General features: G+C 31.0%; 1 long non-coding RNA gene across 4 annotated transcripts; it reads right to left on the bottom strand.

Annotated features, from left to right (window-relative positions):
- Nucleotides 1-857: 857 nt before the first annotated feature.
- LOC108486509 (uncharacterized) lies at nucleotides 858-16,719 on the bottom strand. 4 transcript variants are annotated; one of them, XR_001871494.2, is made up of 6 exons: nucleotides 16,540-16,719; nucleotides 16,311-16,437; nucleotides 15,968-16,064; nucleotides 15,033-15,120; nucleotides 14,290-14,384; nucleotides 858-1,159 (listed from the first exon to the last, which is right to left on the bottom strand). It is a non-coding gene; the product is annotated as an uncharacterized LOC108486509 (long non-coding RNA). The 4 variants fall into 4 exon arrangements; XR_001871493.2 differs by lacking the exon at nucleotides 858-1,159 and adding an exon at nucleotides 2,452-2,768; XR_001871492.2 differs by lacking the exon at nucleotides 858-1,159 and adding an exon at nucleotides 8,803-9,301.
- Between the last annotated feature and the right edge of the window lie 4,413 nt (nucleotides 16,720-21,132).

The following is a 21,132-nucleotide window of genomic DNA, read 5'->3' on the forward strand; positions in this document are numbered from 1 at the left end:
GATTTAAACCATTATAATTAAACATGATAAACATTTAAAATAATTCAAATTTTATTAAGTAAATATACCATAATTTCTGCAGCTTCAGTAGTCATAGGAGATCCATCTTTTTTTCTATGTGTAATGTCAAAAAGCTGAAGGCATCCAACTTTTTAACCAGACGACAATTTCTACAATATAGTAGGAAAATATTATTTAGTAGAAAGTAATTAATATTTGACACAATTAATAAATTCAAATACCTCATCATCAGCTACACAAGCAAAACTTTTCGACCCAGCTGTGTGCGTGAATTTTTGTTTTTGCCTAGTTGTAGTTCCAACTCGCTCACGATGAAATTATTATTATGTATAAAATAAATAGTATAAACCGAAATAATTATAAGAGTTTGGAAGTTCATAACACCTCTCCTTTCTTTGGATTCCAAAATCTAATTGCATCTTCCCATTGGTACCTCAGTATTCCCGACAGGACATTTCGCAATTTCTCTTCGAGGCTTATATTTTTCTTAAAATATTCCTTCTTTAAAGTAGTTTTATGGTCTCTCCAATTTTTTCCTAATGTCTTCTTCACATAATTATCCGAGACCTCTAAAACAAATCTCTCCTACAAATAACACAAGTTTAGAAAGTTAATATAAATGAAACTTAAACCAAAGTATTATAAATTAAGCTCACGTTATTACCTTAATAGTATTGAGATCTTGATTTTTGTTACTATCAGATATATGATGCCTTAACTCGTAGTTGATAGGCAATAGATTGGCATTTCATGCTATAATGCCCAAGTATCCTGCTAAAAGTCGAGCTTCTAATTCAATAGGCTGACTATGACTGTTTCTAGCTACTTTGACACGCTCGACAAAATTTAACTCATATAAATCTTTTAATAGTGTACGTCTTCGAGTTTTGCATGTCCCACCACTTTCAACTTAAAAAATGGTATATTATAATATAAGAATTTGAAATAAAAATCAATAATAAAAGTCAACACACATGTAAATTAAAGTTAACATTACTTTGAATTCCTACAGGTTCATCAGCTGTATTCGGAACATTCGAAGATCCAATAGCAGTCTGTTGTTCACTATTTGTTTCTTCCGAATTTGGAGAGTTTTGAACAATACTTAGATTTCGCAATCATCTTCTTGGCATTTTATCTGCAATACACATAAACTAGTTGAAATATTAGTATCTAATTATAACAATAATAGTACATATAAAATAGTTGAAATATTTAACAAGATCAAGATTTAAATTATAATATTACATATAATTAAAAATCGTAAAATCTTACTACATCACGATTCGTAAATATCTTCATCCACATCTTGGCCAACCCATTAAAATTGTGTACTAGTATTAGGGATAGTTTTATTTAAGTTCTATTCTAGAAAAGACAAAGTTTCTGATCTTTTGTCAATGTCATCTCTACTTCCATTGCTCATGTCAAAAAAATCTCTAGGGGTGTTATGGAGTACAACGTACCAACCCTCATCAGTTGAATCTTTCGAGTAAAAAACTTATTTGACTTGAGAAGAAAATACATACGGCTTGTCTATCAATTGTTGTCAAGTGTGAATTAATCGATAGAAGTTCACTAGTGTAAAACCAAATTGATCTTTTTTAATTCTGCGAGCTGTATTAACATTAGCCCACTCACATCGAAATAAGACAACCTTCCGTGCCATAGTAATCCAACTCAATAGGATACAACTTCACAAATAAATTAGCACCTATCCATAGGATACATCCACCGATAGAAAACTAGTCCACTAAGTTTTGCTTCATGAGGAAGATGGATTAACAAGGGCACCATAATAGTGAAGAACGAAGGTGGAAAGATCTTCTCCAAATTGCATAAAGTCAAGGCAACTCGAACTTGTACTTTCTTAGGTTTTTCAACAATCAAAACTTTGCTACAAATAGTTTTCATTATATTGGATAGCTCAATTATACATGTAACAACCCCAACCAGCATCCATCGCAGGAACTAGGTTACAAAGCATTATCGGAGTTTACAGATCAAATAGACATAAATTTCAAACATTTTGTATCATATAATATTCAGGTCAAAACCAATTAAACTCATACATACTGTCCCTTATTCGAGCCCTCGAGGCCCAAATTACGTGTTAGAAACAACTCAGGACTAATTTGGAAACTCAGAGAATTTTTCGAAAAATAATAAAAATTTTCAAAACTGCAGGGTTCATACGCCCATGTGGTCAGGCCGTGTGTCTCACATAGTCCAGTCACATGCCCGTGTGTCTGGCCGTGTATACTCAAAATGTATCTTTAACAACAAGTTTACCATTCCCTGCAAGCTTGCATACTAAGCATTTCAAAAAACCATTCGTTTAACCAATTCAAAACACAACCGAACACATCCAAAACATGTCTAAACAATCAACCTAGTTGCCTAAACAATGTACCCTTAATGGTACAACAATTATATCATCAAAACATATCATCAAAGTACCATTCAAATCCAAATTTCAAACATACCAAATTTAGTCAAATTTTACCTAAATCATGAACACTTAAGCATTAATTTAACATACCATATTAAGGTTTCAAACACAAGCACATGCTTATAGATATATGCCAACAAACATTAAACTTATAATCTTATTTACATTCAATCCACAAAATGATTATTATTTAGACACCCTAGATACATGTAAACACAAAAGGAAAAACATGACTACATTTGAATTAGGGATCATTGTTGGATGTTGAATCGACGATCAAAATTAAGTACCTAACCTGCGCACGAAAAACAAAAATGTATGCTGAGTAAAAACTCAGTGTTATTTCTATAATTTGAATATTTAAAAAAAATTAACATAACATACTCATGTAATCATACAATAACAATAGCCCTTCAATTAATCAATTCCTAAATCAATTATTCATAACATATTCAATGAAAAAAATAAAAATTGTCCCGATTGAATGAAAAAGGGAGATTCGATGGGTAAATACTTGTTTACATGACATGAGATCTTGCAAGTGTTGCAGAAAGGGATTTATCTCAGACGGGCAATCCGATGATCTCAATATAGTAAGGATCTAGCCCGGATGGGTGTTCCTTAAGTGATCGAACCTCCCGATGAATATATGTGCATTGTGGATTTAGCCCGAATGGGTAATACGATTGAGGACTGAAATTAGCCTGGACTGACATTTCAGATCCGAACGTATTAGAGTAATTGTCGTTGTAAGGGATTTAGCCTGAAATGGTAATCCCGACAATACTCCTTGAATTTATGTCATGAGGGATTTAGCCTGGAATGGTAATCCCGACAATACTCCTTGAGTTTATGTTATAAGGGATTTAACCTGGATTGGTAATCCTGCCGTAAGAGTGAGGTTTATGGGAGTGTATATTTAAAAATGATCACTAGCATGACTTGACAGTAAAGGGGATACCCATCGAGATTTTCGAGAAATTCAACGAGACTATAGTAAGACACGAGAATGGAAATGTTTAAATTGATGAGCTCACCAAGATTAATACTATATTGCTTGAGGAAAACTAACTTAATGATTGAGTGTATGTGGTAGAGGATTTATGCTATGTATGTTTGGCATGAATATCTTTTATGGTTGTATGCTAAATAACCAGTAAGTTTACCTTTCTGTTATCCGAACTTACTAAGCATGTTAATGTTTACCCCCTTTTCTTTCCCTGTCTTATAGAGCTCGCGAACTCGTGAAGATTGGAAGACGGTTGGAGAATCAACACTCTATCGTCTTATTCTACTTTGGTATAAAGATACTTTTATTTTGTTTAATGGAATGTATAGGGTTTTTGGTCTTTTTGTTATATGTGTCATTTGGCTAGCCAATGTAAGGGCTTAAATGGTATACTTATTCTTTTGTATATGCCCATGAGATATGACTCATATTGATGTAGGTTGTAAACCTACTAATAATGTATGTTTATGTTTAAATGTTTCATGAGATATGATGATGAGGTTTATCATGGATGGATGCTTGAAATGGGACCAAATAATTTGAGAGTGGACATAGCATGTAATGGTATATGGTTATAATATGACCTAAGTGTAGAATGTGAAATGTGCTATGTTATCCCTCATACGAAAAGAATAATTTAGCATGTACTAAGCTGATGAGATGAGGCTAACATACAATGAGTTATGCCAAGGTTGTTTAAGAGAATAATCAGGCCATGTTAAATACCATTAAAGTCTATAAGTGTGTATGGATGTTAGAGGGTGACCAAAGGCTTGGAAAATAGACCTAAAAAGGTCCACACGGGGAGACACACGAGCATGTGTCTAGGCCGTGTGTTACACACGATCAGCCCCTATGGGCGTGTTGCCTAGCCATGTGTTCCTTGTACTTAAAATTTTAAGTTAGTTTGCATGGTAGTAAACACACGGGCAGAGACACGGCCGTGTGTCTCAACCATGTGAAGGACACGGCCTAGCACACGGGCGTGTGCCTTGACCGTGTGCCTCAAAATGAATGATGACGTCATAAACAGAATGTCCGGGTTTTTGGACACGGGCGACAACACAGGCATGTCTCGGCCGTGTGAAGGACACTGGCCAGGGACATGGGCGTGTGCTCGGCCGTGTGAAAACCCCTGTAGGTTCGAAATGGAAAATAAATTCAAATAATTCCATACGGGTAAGGGATACGAGTGTTTCCCAAGCACACGGGCGTGTGCATTGCCTCCACACGGGCGTGTGAGGCTTAAACCTAGGAATTTTCTTAAGATTTATTTAAGCTCTCGGTTTAGTCCCAGACCATTCTTAATGCATGTTTTGGGCCTCGTAGGCTCATAATAGGGACACTATGAATATGTTTGATTGGTTTTAATTTGAAATGAAATTTTATAGCCCGTGATTTTTCGAAAATGTCATGTTTGTATACGGTAATGCCTCGTACCTTGTCCCGATCTCAGGTATGAATAAGGGGTGTTACAAAATTGACTCACCAATTGAACTTGGAACTTTGAACCCCTAAGACCCTTCGTTTTTCTCCCTTCTCCCTTTTTCTTTTTCTTTTCTTTTTCTATTTTGTTTCGTTTGGCTCTCTATTTCTTTCTTTCTATTTATAGTTCTTTTGTTTTATTAATATAATATAATATAATATAATATAATATAATATAATATACTTAACATTTAAGTTTTAATATTATAATATTATAATATATATTTTAACTTTAAATATTTATAATATATACACTTATGCCACTCAATTATCACCATTGGCATAATTGCTCCTTTGGTCCCTTTAATTTTTCTTTAATCTATAATTCAACTTTCACCCTTTATACAATTTAGTCCTTTTACCTAATTACTCTTAATTCAAGCAAATTCACCTAACTAAAGCCTAATTAACTACACAACTAACTTCCTCAATATTTTTAATAAATATTTACAAGTTCAATTTACGAAAACAAAATCATAGAAATGCACTTTCCGACACCTGTGATTATCGGGTTGTTACAATTCTCTCCCTTAATAAATTGTCCCCGAAATTTACTTGAAAAGAGGTGGGGGTACTGAGATTTCATTGTTTCTTCCAATTCCCATGTTGCTTCCTCAAAACTATGACTACGCCACAACATTTTTGCTAACAAAACTCGCTTATTACGTAATTCTTTCACTTCTCATGCTAAAATCTCAACCGGTTCTTCTTTATATGATAAATCAGGTCGAATCTCAATATCTTCCGTCGAAATAACATGAGATAGATCTGATCAATATCTTCTGAGCATTGAAATGTGAAAAACATCATGAATTTTCTGTAATTCTGCAGGCATAGCTAAGCGATATGCAACTGGTCCCACTCTTTCTGTAATCTCATAAGGTCTAATAAAACGAGAACTCAATTTCCCTTTTCGGCCAAATCTCAAAATTTTCTTCCAAGGCAAAATTTTAAGGAATACCTTATGACCAACAGAGTATTCAATATCTCGACATTTCAAATCTACATATGATTTCTTTCTATCAAAAGCCGTCTTTAGTTTGTATCGAATTTTCTTAACAATGTCTTCTGTTTCTTGAATTAATTTCAGCTCGATTATTTTTCTTTCATTCAATTCCATCCAACAAATAGGTGATTGACATTTACGACCATATAAAGCTTCAGATGGAGGCATCTGAATACTCGATTGGAAACTATTATTGTATACAAATTCAGCCAAAGGTAAGTAACGTTTCCAACCTGATTCAAAATCAATAACACAAGCACGAAGCATATCTTCCAAAATCTGAATAACACGTTTAGATTGTCCATCAATCTGTGGATGAAAAGCTGTGCTAAAATTAAGTCGCATACCATAAGATTCATGCAACTGTTTCCAAAATCTCAAAGTAAACTACGGATCCCCATCAGAAATTATCAACATAGAAACACCATGAAATCTTACAATTTCTTGAATATAAACTTTAACAAGCTTTTGAAGTGACCAATCAGTCCTGGTTACAATAAAATGAGTCTATTTTATAAGTCGATCAACAATCACCCAAATAGCATTTTTCTTACTTGTCGATAAAGGTAACCCTATTACAAAACCCATCATGATACAATCCCATTACCATTCAGGAATAGAAATAGGCTGAAGTAGTCCAGTAGGAACCTAATGTTCTGCTTTAACTTGTTGACAAGTTAAACATTCACCCACATATTCAACGACATCTCTTTTCATTCTTGGCCACCAATAAGATTCTCGCAGATCGCGATTCATTTTCATTCATCCAGAATGCAAAACAAAAGGACTATCATGAGTTTCGTGAAGTATCAACTCTTTCAATTCAGAAACACCTGTAACACAAATTTGATTATGAAATCTTAAAGCAACCACAATCATCAATGCTGAAATTTTCTAATATACCATTTTGAACCATTTCTCTTTTCTTCGCCAACTTGTCATCTTCTAACTGCACTTACTTGATTTGATCAAACATCACCGGTTTAATTTTTAATTCAGCCAATAAGCTTCCATCATCATTGATATTGAGCTGAGTAAACATTGCTCGCAATTTAATCGTTGCTTTACTACTCAACGTATCAGCTACAACATTAGCTTTACTAGGGTGATAATTAATAACACAATCAAAATCTTTCAAAGTTCTATCCAACAACGTTGTCTCAAATTCAACTCTTTTTGAGATTGAAGATATTTGAGACTCTTATGATCAGTATAAATATAACACTTTTCGCCGTACAAATAGTGTCTCTATATTTTTAAAGCAAAAAACACAACAGCTAACTTTAAATCATGCATTGAATAATTGTGATCATGCATTGAATAATTGTGATCATGCATTTTTAGCTGACGAGAAGCATAAGCAACCACTTTCCCATCTTGCATCAAAACACAACCAAGACCACTCAAGGAAGCATCACTATACACAACAAAATCTTTTCCCGATTCTGGTAAAGTCAAAACCGGCGCTTCAATCAACATCTGCTTCAATTTCTCAAAACTTTCTTGCCAATGATCATCCCAAACGAACTGAACATTCTTATGTAACAATTTTGTTATCAGCAAAGCTATCTTCAAAAATCCATTTACAAATCTTTGGTAATAACTAAGCTAATCCAAGAAAACTACAAACCTTTGAGGCATTCCTCAGTGCTTTCCACTGAACAATTGCTTCAATCTTTTTCAGATCAATTCCATCTGCCGAAACAACATGACTAAAAAATACAACCTCTGATAACTAGAATTTGCATTTACTAAGCTTCCCGTATAACTGTTTCTCTCGTAATACTTGCAAAACAATTCTGAGGTATTGCTTATGCTCAAATTTAGATTTTGAATAGACCAAAATATCATCAATGAAAACTACCACAAATTGATCTAAATACAGTTGGAAAATACAATTCATAATATCCATAAATACTGCTGGAGCATTCGTCAATCCAAAATGCATCACTAAAAAAAATTCATGATGACCATACCATGTATGAAATGTCATATTCGATACATCACTTTCTTTCACTTTCAACTGATAATAACCCGATCTCAAATCAATCTTTGAAAACACAGAAGCTCATTATAGTTGATCAAATAAGTCATCAATACGGGGTAAAAAGTGTCAATTCTTAATTATCAACTTATTCAATTTCTGATAATCAATACAAAGAAGCATCAAATCATCTTTATTTTTGAAAAACGTGTTAGAAACAAGCCGGGACTAATTTGGAAATTTAGGGAATTTTTTGAAAAATAAAAAAAAATTCAAAGCTGCAGGGTTCACACGTCCGTGTGTCTGGCTGTGTGGACTCAAAATGTACCTTTAACAACAAGTTTTCCATTCCCTGTAAGCTTGCATACTAAGCAACTAAAAAAACCATTTGTTTAATCAATTCTAAACACAATCGAACACATCCAAAACATGTCAAAACAATCATCCTAGGTGCCTAACCAATGTACCCTTAATGGTACAACAATTATATCATCAAAACATATCATCAAAGTACCATTCAAATCCAAATTTCAAACATACCAAATTCAATCAAATTTTACCTAAATCATGAACACTTAAGCATTAATTTAACATACCATATTAAGGCTTCAAACAAAAGCACATGCTTATAGATATATGCCAACAAACATTAAACTTATAATCTCATTTACATTCAATCCACAAAATGATTATTATTTAGACACCCTAGATACATGTAGACACAAAAGGAAAAACATGACTACATTTGAGTTAGGGATCATTGTTGGATGTTGAATCGACGATCAAAATTAAGTACCTAACTTGCGCACGAAAAACAAAAACGTATGCTGAGTAAAAACTCAGTGTTATTTCTATAATCCGAATATTTAAAAAAAATTAACATAACATACTCATGTAATCATACAATAACAATAGCCCTTCAATTAATCAATTCCTAAATGAATTATTCATAACATATTCAATTATCATCATTTGCTATCTCAATAGCTTTTCACAATATGATGCACAATCCATGTGTCTCATTTTCATTTCACATTCAATGTTTCCCAATACCAATCGTAGTATCATTTAATTTAATTACTCCTATTAACACGACTCAGATTTGGACGGATACACGGATCCAACCAAAACACACTAGTTTGGCACCTAGTGCCTCATCGGATAATTCGAAGTAATAATTTGACACCCAGTGTCTTATCGGTTAACCCGAAGTAAATTGACATCCAGTGTCTCACCGAATTAATTTGAAGTAATAGATTGACAACTAATGTCTCATCAACTCGAAGTCGAAGAAATCACTAAACTCTTCCAATCCTATAGCAGGCCATCTATATCCGACTTAGCCTGATACAATTAATAAGGTTCCAATTAATTTTTCAAATACAACCAATATTCATTTCAATTCAAATAATCAATATATTTAATATATATATATCAATTCAATCAATATAAATTCAATAAATTCATCACATATTAAATCAATCCATTTCAATTGCAAAACACAATAATTCTCACCTCAACACTTACCATATACATTAAATTGAATTATAACAATTAACAACTCAATTCGGATTATAGAAATACAAATCAGAAATTTTGAGCTATTCCTAGTCGACTTTATCTTTTCCCATTTTAGTCGAGGGTTCCGGTACGACGTTAGCTACGGAATTAAAACAATTAAAATTCATTAACACAACACAATTCAATATTAGATTTAATATTTCAATGTTTACTCAATGTTTACCTAAATTTTAATTTAGTCCATATACTGAGACTAATTTTATTTCTTCACAATCAATCTTATATTTTCATACAAATTCCACTTCAGACTAGATTTAACTCCCTAATGTCACTTAAATCCCTAAATTTCAAATTTTTCACAATTTAATCCCTATTACTCAAAATTTACAATTTATTTAACAATTCAATTATTGTTCATTTCTAACTTAAAATCTATCAATTTAATCCTTGATACTAAAATTATCCAAGATAAACAACACATAAAAACTCAATAATTTCTAAAATTTTGACATGGGTTGGGTAGTATTTAATACCAGGATTCTAAAAACATAGAAATTATAAGAAAAAGAGACTAAATTGACTCACCAATTGAACTTGGAACTTTGAAATCCCTAAGGCCCTTCATTTTTCTCCTTTTTCCCTTTTTCTTTTTCTTTCCTTTTTCTATTCTGTTTCATTTGGCTCTCTATTTCTTTCTTTCTATTTATATTTCCTTTTGATTTATTATTATAATATAATATATATACTTAACATTTAAGTTATAATATTATAATATTATAATATATATTTTTAACTTTAAATATTTATAATATATATACACTTATGCCGCCTCAATTATGACCATTGGCATAATTGCTACTTTGGTCCCTTTAATTTTTCTTTAATCTATAATTAAACTTTCACCCTTTATACAATTTAGTCCTTTTACCTAATTACTTTTAATTCAAGCAAAATCAAAGCCTAATTAAATACACCCGTGACTATCTAGTTGTTACAATACAAGACGTCAACTTTTTTGACATACAACACCGTAAAGCAACTAGCAGTAAATCTTACTTCAAGATGTGATAATCATGTGATTTTAGGGCATATACTCTTTGATCTTTAAGACTCACATATCGAAATATATTTTATGCATACGCATCTAGGACCATTATATCTTTCAACACTGTGCAGAACACTTCTTTTTCTTTCTTCAACATTGCAAAAATAGAAGGCGGCAACCGATATTTTCCATTCAGAAGTAATTGAGAATGAAGATCATGCTGAATTCCTATGTCAACTAGATCAAGTCGACTCTGAAAATTGTCTTTCGATTTTCTATCGACATTCAGAATTGTCTCGATGATGTTCTCGCAAACATTATTTTCAATATTCATAACATCAAGATTGTGTCGCAAAATGTGATGCTCCCAATAAGACAATTAAAAAAAAATACTTCTTTTTTTTCCACAAGTCAGCCTCATTGGGATCATCCTCTTCATCAGATTCATCATCAATCTGCCCATCAACATCGCCAACATACGCCTCCCGCGGTCTTCTTTTTGTTTGCGTGTTGGGTGATTGATTCATCTTCCCATAACAGAAATTGATATATTTTAACATGAACAATATTTTTCAGATCCAAAGGTCTGCTCAGGAGCTACTCTGAACTCTTCAGTACCATCAAATAAAGTTATCTAAAATCTAAATCTATGATTTCCATCTAACTACCGACGATGCCCCATATAAGAGAACTTCTCATTATATAACCACTTCGAACATGTTTGCTCCACACAACAAGAACAATTATAACGTCATTTGGTACTCCAACCAGATAAATTGACATAAGCCGGGAAATCATTAATAGTCCACAGCAAAGCTGCACGTAAATAAAAATTCTTCTTTCTCAAGACATCATATGTTTCAACACCCGTCCATAACTGTTTCAACTCTTCGATAAGTCGTTGCATATAAATGTCAATATTATTCCCGGGACCTTTCTCTCCAGGGATAATCATAGATAAGATAAAAGAAGATTACTTTATGTAAATTCATGGAGGCAAATTGTAAGAAACAAGCATTAGAGGCCAAGTACTATACGAAGTACTCATGATTTTAAAAAGATTAAATCCATCAGATGCTAACCCAAGCCTCACATTTCGAGGATCACTTGCAAAGCTTGGATATTTAATGTCAAATGATTTCCACGCTAAAGAATCCGCAGAATGCCTTAATAATCCATCATCGGTTCGTTAATCATGATACCACCTCATAGACTTAGTTGTCTTTGACGACATGAAAAACATTTGAAGCCTTGATATTAGTGGAAAATATCGCAAAATCTTTATTAGCTTCTTTCTTGATTGTGCCTCACCTTCATCCTCATTCACATCTCCTGTATTCCTATTCATCCAACGAGATTTACCACAAATATGACAAAATTGTTAGTTTTTCTGATCACCCCAATACCCAAGGCTTAAATCTTTTATCAGTTTCTTCATATCTTTGCATGAATGAGGGATTTTTGCAAACGTAAACATATCTCTCAAAAACTCTAAAACAGTGTCAAAGAGTTTCCGATCCACCCTTCTAAACATTTTAAGTAAAAAAGACGAATGCAGAAGGACAATTTTGAAAATTTCAATCCCTCATAAGGTTCTTCATTCATTTCATTAAGTAACTTTAGTACTTTGCTGCTTCTCCATTTGGCTCTTCATCAGGTACAGTTCTTCCTGTTTCGGTAAAAGTATTTCCACCAATATCACAATCATTGGATATAATAATTTTAGGTGGAAACGATTATAAACCATGGTTGTGCATATTAAATGCATCCCGCAACATACCTTCCATGTCATCTTCTCTAACAGACTGATGGTAAGCATTATGAGGATAAGCCAGATTATTCGTTGAAGAGGTTCTATGAGGTGTACACTTCCATGAAAAATCTATTTTTTATACCCCCGAATAAAGTCATTAACAATTAGATGTTTTGTAGACAACTTCACGAACATGCCAATTGATGTTGCTACACTTCTTACACGGGCAAAGAATCATATTCTCTTGGCTTGCATTTTGAAATGCAAAAATTAGAAAATTTTGTACTCCATTTCGATAGTCGTTACTTACCCTTGACAAATTCATTCAACTCTTATCCATTTCGTAGTTCTTGAAGTTTAAAGTTGACAATAAATTACGGTTACTTAAGTGTGCTAAATTGATTTAAATCATGTCATTCTACTAAAATAGATAATACATATCAAGTATCTAAGCATCTAATAGGTGTGAACTAATTTAGGTAAGTTGTTTATTTATAAGTATAATTAAGAGTAGGAAAAACAATAGTGTTGCCCAAATTTCGTGCTTTTTATATATTTTGATCCAAACTTTTATGTAAGTTATGATATGATATATATTTATATAAGTTACGTAATTTATGTTTACTATACTTAAAAAGACAAAAATGAACAAATTAATTTTAATTAAATAATATTTATTTCTATGATAAATATTATATTATGTTTTATTTTTGAAATTTAAACTTTAAACTATATACTTTTAAGGATAAATAGAAAATATTATTTAAATTAAATTTTATATGAAAATTTTAACTTTAAAACTAAATATAAAAATTAATGAATTTAAATTTAGAATTTAAAATAATAAATTAATAACACAATTAAGATTTGAATATAAGATTTGAATTCATTCCCATGTGAAATATCAACATTGATTATTTAAATTGATTATTCTGTTTTTTATTAAAGATATTAAAGATTTGTTATTTCTTTTGTTTACTTCTTTTCATTTTGCTTATTTTGTCAATACTAAAATTAACCATATAAATAATATTACCAAATAAACGATTTTACTTAATATCAAAACTCAAAAATCAAATTAATTTAATCTTCTCAAAACATATAACTTGAATAAACGGTTCTACTTAATATCAAAATTCAATAAATTGAACTAAATTATTTTTTTAAAATGCATAATTGAACAAGCGGTTTTACTTTGTATCAAGCTTTAATAAATCAAACTAAATTAAGCTTCGAAAATGTATAACTAAATAAACGGTTTCGCTTAATATCAAAACTTAATAAATTGAACTAAATTAACCTTTTAAAAACACATAATTAAATAAACGATTTTACTTGATAATTAATAGAACTAAACTAACCAAATTTATTCAATTACAATCAAGTTTTAGTGCAACTAATGCTAAACCCTAATTATTGAGTTAAATTAATCATTAAAATGTAAGAAATACTTATAGACTGAAATGAAAACAAAAAAAACCTTCTGAAATGTAAACTTCAACACCAAGGAACATTATGAGGACCAGTCATTTTCGAATTTGAAACAAAATTAACATATTAGATAACATGTATAAGTAGATTAACATAATAGAACCTAAACTCTAATACCATATAAGCCTCTAATATAAAACTAATTGCTTTGGTATAATGGCTATATTCTAACTTAAAAATGAAGACCACCAGTTTTGAATTAAATAATTCTCAAATTGGTTTCCCTTGCCTTCTTAACTATGCTTCCTTCTAAGGGGGTTTTAACTCAATCAGCTCAAGCAGTAGACCAAATCTTCTCTAAATTATTTAGAAGACCATGCCTGCAACATTTTTCACTTGTCTAATTATTTCAACCAGGCATTGAAAGCTAAATAGTGGATGACTTCAACTAGTCTTCTTTTAGCTTATTTGATTTGAAAAATAGGCATTGAGAGCAAATCGAATGTTCAGTTTTCATCTGCATGTTCAGTTTTCAACTAGAGATTCATTTTAAACAAACAAAGAATAGATCATGAAAATTACCAGAAGTGCAATGTAGGACCAACTAATACCAAACCCAATAGTGTAAACAGAAATGTCCTTTTCACGTCTAGGGATGGCACATGATCAATTGCAAGCTGAAACCAAAATTTTCAATATCAAGTCATGCCTAATATTGCATTAAAAAGATACAATAATCTATATAATTTAACTGAGAGATTTATATCTCAAACATAGCAAACTACAATTGCCTTAATAATAAAGGATACAATAAAACAAGGAAAACCCAAAATTTTGCTATTTTGCTCTTGACAGAAAACATTCTCATGCTATTTATATCCTCCACTTTCGGATTAATTTTCAGCTTTAATTCTTATCAAATGGTTAACACTATTATTTCATTACATCGTAACCAAAAGCACACGAACACAACCATCGTATTCCTTAGGGAAGACACTTTAAAGTACTGTTTCCATTGCTTTCAACCAGCAAGATGATAGCACAAGTTCTTTTTTACTAATCACCAATTTTGCCTATTTTATTCAACCACGGCTCTAACATGGATAAAACTATACTCTTAACACTGCTTGTCAATAACACGTTTTTAACAAAAAACGACACTTTGAATTGAAAAAAAGAAGAAGAAGGAAAAGTAATCGTTTTGTTGTGTTTACTCAACAAAGAAAATAAAATCAAGTGAAACTAGAAAACCAGATGGAAAACCAGGAAAAAGGAGGAAATTACTCATAGTGCATTGTCATTCTAAATGGAACTTAGAAACTTACTTGGCAAATCAAATCTCCAACACAAGTCTAAAGTGCAGAGGTCGCTGCTTTTGCCAACACGAGATGTTTTGCTAGAAGAGCCAAATACCTGTTAAATAAGCAACATAAATACTTTAGAACCAAGCCAGAGTAGTAGTTAGACTACTAGTCCTGTGAAAGTTCCATAACACCATAACAAACACTCCTCAACCAGCATTCACAAGAAGAAGTAAACTTTCTAAGAAACCATTACAAATGCTTCATAAATGAAAAAGTAATATACCTTTAAGCAATCAGCATAATCTAGTCAAGGAAAATACAAAGCTTAAAAGTTTCTTATGCTCATGTTATTCAATTTTAAGCAACACCTTTAAGAGCAAAAATCAGACAAAATGTAAAATCTACATGCCAAGTGTCCTACATCATATACATAGGTAACTAGAGTCTTGTTTATGTATGTGTATGTGTATATATAGGCAAACTCAATGATGGCTTTAAACACTGATGATTGGCAGTCAATAATGTAAATTACTAATTAAACAGATTTTGTAACTTTTTATCTAAAATCTTCCAATCATCTACCTCCATAACATCTCATTGTAGAACTATTATCAATTCAACAAATAAACAAGTATGTTTATCAAACTAACTTACGCAGCCTATCAATAGCCCTCTGTCCCTCTTCTTTAGTTTATAATACTGCATTTTTTCCTTTTTTATGATTAGCTATTACTCATTCCCATTATCTGCATCTCGATTACATCAAGTGAAAATAATTAACTTTCTAAAGCAAATAAAATAAATCTTAAAACACAGATTTATGAGAAACTATAGCAAATCTATAAAAAGCAAAAACAACCAAATACTGATCCTTTCACTTAATAACCTAATTTCCCATAAAAGAACAATAAAGATTATAGAAAAGAAAGCAGCAGGAGTTAAATAAAAGAACATACGGATAGAAGAACCGGAATAGCCTGTTGTTGAATTGGTGTTGGCTCTTTAAATCCAAGTTTAGCAAAATTGTGCAATAAATAAGACTCACATCCATATCTGCAAAGAAACCAAATTTAAGAAATAAAGGATAAATTTAAGGAAAGGGGTAAAGACATACACTTCAGTGGAACACATGCACTGAGCTTAAGTCCGCGAAACTCTTCAGTGGAGACGCAACATTATTCTCATATTATATTGTTTCCGCAAAATCGAATCTGCCTAATCTCATCAACAAAATAAGAAAATTGCAACAAATATAGTGCACAAAATAAGCAAATTATGCATGAATTTTCAGAAGCAAACCTCCAATTTTAGGTTTATTTTCTTCTTTTCTCTAGAAAGATTATCTTCTCCATCGTCTGTTTTGTTATCTTTGCTTATAACCAGTGCCTTTTTGAACTCTTAAAGACATTAAATCCTTCTACCGCTTCTACATTCCAATCAAGCACACATACGAAAATAGTTTCTCATGAGGATTCAATGTAACAGCCAATTATTTTTTCAAAAAAAACCGAAGAAAAAGAAATAATACCTGAAGCTGCTTGTTTACGCTTCCTCTGAATAGGTTCGGGGAAATAAATTATGGATTTTGGGGAGGGGGAGTTGATTTTGGGAAAAAGAGCAAGGCATTTCAGCGCTAATAAAATATTACCGTTTGACAAAAAATAATATGTATTCGTAGCGTTTGGATAAAAAATGTTACTATTGCTCACTTTTTTGCGGCCTGTTTCTTATAAATACTGTTATTATTTTATTTATTGCAGTATTTTTTTGTTAGCGTTAATACTATATAACTTTTGTAGTGTTTATGGGTCCAAACGCCACTAAAAACACTCCTAAAATCCTAATTTCCTGTAGTGTTGAGGGGAGTGTAGAATTAGTTTAGTTGTTGTAAATATGGTTAGTTGGTTAGAAAGTTGATGAATCATTTCAGTTCTCATTTCTTGATTGTTTTCATATAAGATTCCTTTGTGCATCTTCCGACTGTAGTCGATATACTTCCAGTCACCATCAACACATTTGTTTAGCATGACATTATTGTAATTTTTTTTGCTTTATTTGTATGTATTAGTTTAATAAACTTTTTAAATATTTTAATAAATTTATGTTTATATACTTAAATTTTAGCATTTTATGTTTTAAATTATTTAATTATCAAATTTAAATTTCTAACATAATAACATAATTTTTATTGTATTATTAGGGTTAATTTAATAAATTATGGCCATTATTACAAATATAGTAAGCATGTATTAAAGAATTTGTTGAAAGCGATTTCTAAAAATATAAATATAAAAACTTTAATTATAAAACTATATTAAATAAAAATAATCATATTATTAACTACATGTTTGAATATAAAAATATTTATACAATAATCATATTGCTTGTTACGCTAAAATACGGTCTAAGTCCTTATACTATTTTTATATTTGGAAATTAGTCCATCTATTTTATTTCCAAAAGTTTAGTTTATTTATTTTCATATTTCAAAATTCATGTCTAAATTTTAATGTCGCTAAACCTTTTGTTAAATTCATTAGTTTTATCTTTGAAATAAACAAAATATTTACACCGTAGTCATGTAACATAAAATAACGTTGTAATGAACCTTTCTTTAACATAAAATTTTTATGAGATTAACAATTAAACTTATGTTTTAAATTTTTAAAGTAAAGAGATTAAATAACTTCAAATAAAAGTACGAGGATGAACTTTCAAATATTTGAATAGTATATTTACTTTTAGCATATATTAACCTTTTCTTTTAAGGTACATTTTAACCTATTTTTAAATATTACAAATTTTATAACAAAATTTAAATAAATAAATAAAATATATTTTAATTAATATATACAATCAAACCCGTCGGAATAAAAGATTAGTATATATACTATAGCAAGGTTTGAGAGCAAATTAGGCAACTTTTAATTCTAGGATAGTTCACATGCCGCCATGCATCACAATTAAGGATTTGACACATGCAAAATGCATAAATTAAGAATAGGTGTTGTGTATTGTTGGCAAGATACATTTTATTACACAATTTATGGCAATGTACTCTGCAAATTCTATGCTGTTTAATATTATTAGAGGTAAGATAGTGTTTTTTCTTTTTTTTTTTTTAATTAGACAACTCCAATTGAATAGTTCTATATGAGGTTATACAAATTAAAAATTTAGAGGTAGATAATTATGGTAATTTTCTTAAGTGGTGTAATTAATAGTTTATCTCTAATGTAGGTCATTCTCAGCGTTTTAGAAATGGAAACTTATTTATGCTTAATTGTATAATTTCACACAATAATTGTGAAAAGGATTTTCAACATTGCAATTTTGATTGTGATTCGTAACTTATCAAATTAATTAAAACCAATTCATTTCATTTACTGCAATTAATTTTGGTGAATTTAAAAAAATAACTATACTAAATTACATAAAAAAGACTAAGGGATACGAATACTCCTTTCCTTGTCTGCTTTAAGAAACTCAAGTACTTCTCTTGGAGGGGTGTCAATCAATTGTAAATCCTTCTTTTTAGCAAAGGCCAGTTTAGTTAAATAATCCGAGCTTTGATTGTGCTCCCAAGGAATGTGACGTAATATCCATTGTCCTTCTTGAGATAGTATATGGTGTATTCTTCTAACCAGAGCAGAATTTGAAATCTTCAAAGCACTCCCATGTATGGCTTTAGTAACCTCCAAATTGTCTGATTGGATTATCACCTTGTCATGACCTCTTTGTTGGATGAGTTATAGGGCATTAAGATGCCTCATAGTTCGATATAAAAAATCGAGCATTTTCCCATGAATTGGTTGTATCCAAAGACCTAGTCTCCATTTTCATCGCATATGTAACAGAACAATTTTGGGACTAGTCGTAACAGTCGTAAGAAAATTTATTTTTATTATATTTTTATGGTCTACGATTTCACAGAAATGATTTTGTGAAAATTTCGTTTGAAAAATTTGACGTTTGGGCGCTCAATTTAGTCAAAAGGACTAAATCATAAAAAGTGCAAAAGTTGAGTTCTACATGCTAGAGGTGTCCAATTTTATGAAATTTTAAATTGGAGGTCCTTATATGGTAATTATACCATTGGTTAATTTTTTGGAAAAAAATGGATATGAAATAGGTGAAATAGAATATTTTTAAGTTAGGAGCATTTTGGTCATTTAGTATTTAAAATGAATTAAAAACAAAATTAAAAGCCAATTTTTCTCCATCTTCAAGATATAGCCAAAACTTGCATGGAGAAACCATGGCTAGGGTTTTTCAAGCTTCCAAGCTCGATTGTAAGTTCGTTCTAGCCCCGTTTTTAATGATTTTTACGTTTTTACAATCCCCGTAACAAGATCTATCTATTTCTACCATTTATTTGAGCTAGGGTTGATGTTTAAAAATTTACCCATGTGCTACATGTGTCTATTTTGATGTTTAAGGGAGGAATGTGAGTGTTTGTTGTGTGTTAAACGACTTTTACTAAGTAGTTTTCGGTGAAAATGCTAAAAAAACTAATTTGTAAAAGTTATAAAATTTGTCATAAAAGTGTGATTTAGTGGAAATTGTGGGCTGCTATAGTTATAAAAATGATCCGGCTAGGCTTAAAATGCAAAGAAATTGAATAAAAATCATTTTACGAGCCTAGAGGAAAAAGTGTAAATATAACAAAATTTAGGGGCAAAAACGTTATTTTTCCATAATATGATTTTTGGGTGACATTGAATAATGTGAAAAATTAGTAAGCTAAATGTGATATTTTAGATCAAAGAAAATGAGATTCGGGCCTAGAACAGGGGAAAAACAAATATTTGATGGTTAGGTCTTTTTCACCATTTTTAGTATCGAGGTAAGTTTGTATGGAAATAATGCAACATGTTATTTTTATTATATGTTTAATGCTTAAATAAACATGAAAATGTGTTGATTTGAATGTTATGTTACATTGATTATGTATGTAAATTATATGGACATGGCAATGAATGAAATGATATATGTTGGAAATTATTAAGAAGAATTATATTCTGTTTGAATATTGAATTCCGATGGGTGAGAGGTGATTTCCCCATTGAAACTACATGTGTTGCAGAATGGATTTAGCCCGGACGAATAATCTGAAATGAGACTCTTGAGCATATGTTTCAATTAGGATTTAGCCTGGACTGATAATCCAGAATAAACCTTATGGAGAATTCTTTGTCACAAAAGGATTTAGCTTGGACTGGTAATCCCACAAAGCTCATAGAGTATATGTTACAGACAGATTCTAGCCTGGACTGGTGATTCTGCTGTATGATATGTGGCTCGAGAGTGTACCTTAATAGGTACTACAGGATATGAATTGACGGAAAATGAAATTGTACACTTCGAGTGTAATAAATGAAATGTCCATCGAAAATTCAATGATTCAATGGATAACATGTTAAATGATATGAGAAATAAAAGATGAAACATGTACATGGCATGATGAGCTTATCTATGCATATTTATATACATGTGACTAACTTGTTGATTGAGTGTAGTTATTTAGTAAAAATTACCTTGATTGATGGAATGTATGGTTAAGTATGCCCATGAGAAATAGCGACTTTTATATTGAGCTCTATTGTGTAAATGAGTATGGGATCCATGAAATGGTGAGTTCATGATTAGTTGGAAGCAATTTTATGATAATTATCATTGTATTGCACTAAAATAGTTTTAGACAGCAACAATAGTTTGAATTTGAAAATCCACCAAAAATTGTGGAAGTCGAATTAGAGGTTGAATAAAATATGAAAGTAAATCTCATCGAGTCTAGTTTCAATAGAAGAGACGGTATAAGCAAAAGAATTTCATATTATGAGATATTTGAACCTTTTTGAGATAGGGTCAGAATGATTTCAAATTCCCCTATTCTCACTTTGGAAAATCATTAAAAATTATATGAAAATAATTATGGATTAGAATTCATATGAATAAATTGACGGGAACGTTGTCTGAATCCCGTACTATGAGATAATTAGTTTTTAGTAAAGAAAGGTCGAAGCTATCAAACAGCAGAACATGGGTAAAATTGAAGAATAAACTGTACTTATTGGCTAATCCATAAATTATGAACATTTTATGCTAGAAAGATATATGA

The sequence above is a fragment of the Gossypium arboreum genome, chromosome 6, assembly GCF_025698485.1.
Source record: "Gossypium arboreum isolate Shixiya-1 chromosome 6, ASM2569848v2, whole genome shotgun sequence".
NCBI classification, from domain to species: Eukaryota; Viridiplantae; Streptophyta; class Magnoliopsida; order Malvales; family Malvaceae; genus Gossypium; species Gossypium arboreum.